This window comes from Pinus tabuliformis, chromosome 3_1, assembly GCF_031772625.1.
Source record: "Pinus tabuliformis cultivar Carrire ecotype Pingquan chromosome 3_1, CPIR1, whole genome shotgun sequence".
Classification (NCBI taxonomy): Eukaryota; Viridiplantae; Streptophyta; class Pinopsida; order Pinales; family Pinaceae; genus Pinus; species Pinus tabuliformis.
In genome coordinates, this window is record NC_142301.1 from 732,581,244 (window position 1) to 732,587,663 (window position 6,420).

Sequence of the window (6,420 nt, forward strand, 5' to 3'; positions counted from 1 at the left end):
TACTTACACAATTATAAACAAATTAGAAACAGATAAGTAATACATGTTGTGCTTAGTAATCATTAACTAAAATGGGTTATTATAATTCAATAATGGATAGCTAATAGTAGATTGATTACTAGATATATATTCTGTCGTGGTATATTGCTAAATATATTATGTCATATTATGTTGCTAGTTATATTCTGTCACTTTATTTAAATTGATGAATCATAATGAAATAATATCCGTAGCTTTAAACTATTCTAAGAAAAGAACCCAACCATTTCGGGATAACGTTATATCAACGAATTAGAGAAGGTAATAGAAAAAACAATCTCGGGCTTTTAGATCGAATACTACTTTTAATCAAACCATGAGATGCTTTATTAATACATAGAGCATACAGAGATTAAACCAAAAGGCATTCATTCTGCAATTATAAATCTTTCTATAGATGCAATATCAAAAATGCTAACTGTCAGATGCAGACGAAAGATGATATTTTCATCATGGGATAGTTATCAAAAACCATTGCACAACCAAATCAAACTAGACTTATCTTTAACTTTAGAAAAACATTAACTGAATAGCGAGGGTTCTTTGTGTCTCTCAGTCGATTTCTGTAGGAAAAACCAAGAGCCAACCGCCCACGCTCATGTCTAATTTCCAAATCATTCAAGATGTGAATTTTGTTACTCATAATGACTAGAATAGTGTTGGAACTGACCAAACAAAGTAATAAAATTCGTGTATGGAATGTTCTTGAATTATAACTTGAAATTTGAATGGAAAATATCAAAACCGGGTTTAAACCCTTATAGTCGGAGTCAAACCAGTTCATAGAGTTGTCCCATCTTGGACTATCCAAACAACAATACAAACCCTCATACATTTCCTTTCATTATAACTATGAATTTAACGATGGACGAGCCTCGATATGGGGTTTACTTATAAATAAGAGAAACTAACATTAAACACAACAAGGCGGAATGCTTTCACAGCTAGTTGAAGCTTGGAGGCACTTATTACCCATAAATTCACCAGAAGGCTGGGTGATAAAACCTACCTGTAACCAGAAGAAAGTAACCAGTGTAAGGAGGACCCTCCAAATGTTGATGAGACCTTACCTGTGATTACATGAACGTCGGGGTTAAATCTTGTAGGAAAATAAGAATAAACAACTGATATAAGTTAAAATTTTAAAGGGTTTCGTCGTTACCTGTGTAGGAGGAACTCCAGGTAATAAGAAGAAATGAACACCTGGAAGGCCTGTTACAGTCATTAGTGGCTCTTTATATTCAGAACAATTTGAAAAACCATTATGTAGCTTGAATAGGATCTTACCTCCATGAAAGCACATATTTCCCTGTCTCATCCTTTCTGGGGTGTGCAAAACTATTGGACACCTAATCCTAAATGGGTTAGTGTGGAAGCTGAACAGACTAAGTAGTCCAAGAGACCTTGGGATGTGAAACCCAACGGTCACAACAGTGTACTATAAATGTATATCATTTGTCAATAAAAATTGTACTGCATGTTTTATCTTTCATATTTCTCTCGCTCCCCATGTGTGTTTAACATGGTATCAGAGCAGGCGTATTCCTGCCCTGCATAATTAATTTGATCCATTTGTTTTATGGCCTTTTTGTGCAATTTATTTCTGCCATAAACTTCATGAATATTTCTTCAGCTAAATTTTAGCTGCTCCTGACACTGCATGCGCTACCTCTTGAGAATTTTCTGCCTGAAATCCGCTGCTGACTGACATCTCTGACCCTTTTCTACCATATTCACTTGAACGATGAAAATTTCCTCTGCCTAACACTACCAGCGTTGTCCAAGCTGTTCTGACATGTCTGTCTACCATATTTTTTACCTGCGCTCTCTGTCCATAAGCATTTCATGGTAATTTTAGTGCTGTCCTGTCTGTCATTTTTATTCGCTGGCCCTATCTGTCATATGCATTTTATTTCTGAAGGCTGGCCTGCTCCACGTAGCCTAAACGCCGCTAGCCTGCTCCACATGTCCTGTCTGAGCGTTGTGCGTTAAAATTGTTTTTGAAAGGCCTGCGATTTTGTTTCTCCATCGCCTTGCAATCTTCTTCCTACTGTAGCTTTGGTCCATCTATTTTCAGGTCTCACCTCACAGATTGTGAATACGATTTCCAACCTCAGTAATCTTGTCTATCAGGCTCCTCACGTATTCAGGCCCTATGCTCCACAGAATCCAAAATCGGGTCTGAGCAGGGTTACCATCGCCAGCATAACAATCACAATAGCTGTATTGACTCTTGGGATTGTAGGAATAGGTTTTTTATGCTTGTAAGAAAAAGAAAAGAGCTGATAAGGTGATTGAAATGTACAGACCATTCGCATCATGGGAAGTGAGTAATCGAGATGGTGGTTGACTCTGATCTATACAGCGGCCAGTGGTTTATTCCATGTATATCTCTGCGATTATACTGATGTGTCTCTCTGGTTACAATGACATATTTCTGCTGTTCCAATTGCATATATCTATGGTGATGTTGGCATCGCATTTTTCCCAGTGAGTCGCATATATCTCCTTTCTGTGCATCGTATTTCCCCATTGAGGGCCGTATGTCTTTACTGCTTCTTACCAGCCCATATAAAGAATCTGAAAGTTGGGTTCCCAGCGGCACCGCATCGGTTTAACACTTGCACTACAAGTTCAGCCCTTTTGGAGACCAATTTCCTTGTTTTTGTATCAATCAGAGTATCCAACCTTTGATGGATGTTCTCGTCCATTGTCTGGTCTTCTCCTGCACCCTTGACAGCTCCAAGATCTCTCTCTTTTCCTTCCGGTTTTGCTGTTTTTGTCTCGACTCTTTCATTTACCGCATTACCGTAACTAATGAGGGAGAAACTAGCAGTGCTCCGCTTGCTGTTCTGGGACGTACCCACTTGATTTGAAAAGTAACTAGATTGAAAAGCGCACGTTTTCCTGGAAGCTGACGGTTCGAGTCCTTGGCTCAGGCTCCCGGTTTCCATGGAAGTTGAGCTCTTTGGGTGTTTCATCGCTCAATTTGGTTGTTGCAGTAAGAAAGGAAATCGTTGTACATTGAAGGACGCAACAGTCATTTGAACAAAGCCGGAATGAAAATGCGCTATGCGTGATTGCAGGTTACAAGGTTACGGATTGTTGAAGGGCGACGTTGAGAAAACAACAGCCGCCAAGTTGCTATGAAGGATCCGCTCGTTATGAGAAAAGACACAGTCGTTTTATGCATGAAGTCAAAATTAAGCTGTCAGTCAGAATGAAAATGCGTTGATGGTCTTGACTGCTGCCGCTGCAGAGAACCCTGAAGTGAAAGGGTCTAGCTGCCTGCCGCTGGAAAAAAAAAGAAGGAAATCGTTTTGTTTAAAGCCGCCAGTCAAACAAGAAGCTGCTGCAAAAAAAAAATTGAAACCGTTGTTTTGGAAAACCCCTGCACGTTGAAGCCGTGCTCGCTGGATTAATTGTCACATTGAATAGAAAAAAAAAAAAAGTATCAACGAGAGGGTAACTTCAGGAGGACTCAACGAGACTGAGTTTATTGCTCATTCTCAGTACCAAATTTATCTCTATGATTCAGGGGCTCAGGTATATTATTTGACAGCAGATCTTGATAGGTCGAGAACCATTCATTCTTGATAGGGCAAGAGCCATTCATTCCTGCAGGCCGAAAGCATTTCTTTATTTACATCTAAGGGCATATATTATGTAGGAGTTCCAGATGTCTGGAAGACCGAATTCTTCATCATTTTAGGAGGCTGAGATTCATTGGGGATTATTTGTACCACTGCTAAAAGATCAAGGGCGCATTGAGTAAGGACAAGTCCAAGCCTTTCATTGATTAAAATAATGTTAAATTGAATATTAAAACATGGGCACATTGTTTCATTGAATTTTGGTCATATATGAATGATGTTTATTGGGTTAATGAGCATTTGAATGATTTGAGTCATTGGGTTTAAGAAGTTATGAATTTTCCTGCTAATGAGTAGATATTGGAATTGAGATAATTCCATATATGATGGCTTTTAATGAAAGTATGAAACCAATGGTGAATGATTTTGAACCACATGAAAGATAAGCTTCCGCATGCAAATGGTACAGTTGTGAAATTGCTAGCTATTGAGGTTTTTGATTTAAAAGCTGAGATGCATGTTACTAGTCCGTTTTAAAGAACCTGGATTCTAGGAACTTGTTGTTGATGCTTATTTGAAAGTGAAGGAGTAATTGAAGGATCCAAGCAAGTTTGCAGTTGTTGCTGCCCCAATTGTGGCATTGTATTTAAAATCCATTATAGTTTCTGTCTACATATATATGCATTGATTCCCTGATTCATTTGCTGCACATTTATACAAGATATTGTTGTGTACTGTGAGTGGATATTACTTTTCTGCATTAAGTAATAATTGTGATCAGTTTTTAAGGTGTAAATCTGACATTGAAGAAAAATGGCCAAAATCAGTGAAGTATTAGAGTTCATGAAAACTCTTATACAATCTACTGTTGATGACACATTACAAATCAGCATAGGATCTCTCTCAGAAATTCAAGCATGTCTACAAAACGCATAGGAAAAGATTGATTTTTTGCAGCTTGAATCTCAGCTACAACAAGAAGAATTAAAACAGAGGAATCATCATTCTTGACATGTTTCTGTTCAGAACATTGAGACAGCAACCCATCAGCAGCAAGTCAATAATGTTACCGTTCATTCAAATAAAGCAGCAATTGTACATGCAGATGCAGAAACTCAGTCTGCACTTCCCAAGACCATCATCAGACCTTGGGAATAGCTTGTCCACAACAAATATAGAACTGGTCTTGGATATGACAAGGACTTGTCCTTTCATATTCCAGACTACTCCAAGCCCATTCAGTTTCAGAGTGTTGGATTTATTCATGACAGTTCACCTCCAACTGTTCCAGATTCTACCCCTCTTCCACAGCAACAAAACCAACAACAAAAAACAACACATTGTGAAATGCCAACACTGTGACTGAGTTGGCCATTTGAAAGATCATTGTTTTGATCTTCATCCATGTAAGCACTGTCATAAAACTAGCCATTCTTCACACAGATGCTTCAGAAACAAACGTCCTGCAAGAACAAAGATTCATCTTGGATGGATCCGTTCTTGGCAATGGGCATCAACAGCCAAGAAGATATTCCAAACACATGTCAGAACTTGTTCTAGAGTATTGAACAATCTTGCAGTTGAGTTTTCTCCATCATCTCACCTTGTATCTGACAGGGGGGGAAATGATGGTCATCTACAAGCTTCAAAGTCACATCAAGCGAGCCTGAGCCACAACCTGCCACACCAGTTTCAGAGTTGTAGCCAGAGACAAAGATGCCCATGAACATGCCTTCAGTTGGCAATCTGGGACACTTCCTCTAGCAGAAGACTTCAGCTTCTTGCCAGTTTTGGAAGAATTCCAGGAACAAAATTGAGAACACTTCCTCTAGCAGAAGACTCCAGCTTCTTTCCAGTTTTGGAAGAGTTCCAGGAATTGCATTAATCATTCCAGAGTTGTTGGTCATCCTTAAACCATCACAGGCTAAGACTTCCCTTTTCAAGTTGAAGTTCTCCCTTTTATACGGGATGAGACCTCCCTTTCATGGTTGAAGGTTTCCCTCTTTAAAACAATAGGATCACTTCCTCTAGTAGAAGACTTCAGCTTCTTGCCAGTTTTGGAAGAGTTCCGGGAACTGCACTAAGCGTTCAGTGTTGGTGGTCATCCTTAAACCACTGCCCTTTATACCAACATTTCATAGAGCACATTCAGCCTGGTGCTGCCATGCATTTTTTGCACATTTTGTATTACAGCTCTCTTGTTGGACTCATACATAACCCTTCAGATTAAGGGGGGGAATGTTGGACACCTAATCCTAAATGGGTTAGTGTGGAAGCTGAATAGACTAAGTAGTCCAAGAGACCTTGGGATGTGAAAACCCAACGGTCACAATAGTGTACTATAAATGTATATCATTTGTCAATAAAAATTGTACTACATGTTTTATCTTTCATATTTCTCTCGCTCCCCATGTGTGTTTAACAAAAACAATGGACAATGGAGCTACCTGCATGCCAAAGCACTAGATGAATAGGATGAACACTTCAAACTGAAAAACGAAAGCGTTTGGAGGAAATTACTGGAAGGAACTCTTGAAAACGTTACATGCACATTGTCAGACCCCGTCGGATGAGGAGATCAAATCGACACCATGATTTCTCTTCAAACCCTTAGGCAAGTTGTAGAGCAGAACTCCAAGGTTTTGCAAAGGAGAAAATGGAAGTCGCACAGAACAGAAATCCAGAAAAATAACATACAAATGACTCTGGAGCATGAGAACTATTGGATCCTCAGACCATGATCCTACAGTGGGAGATCAGCCAAGTGACCAAGCGCCAGACTGTTCGG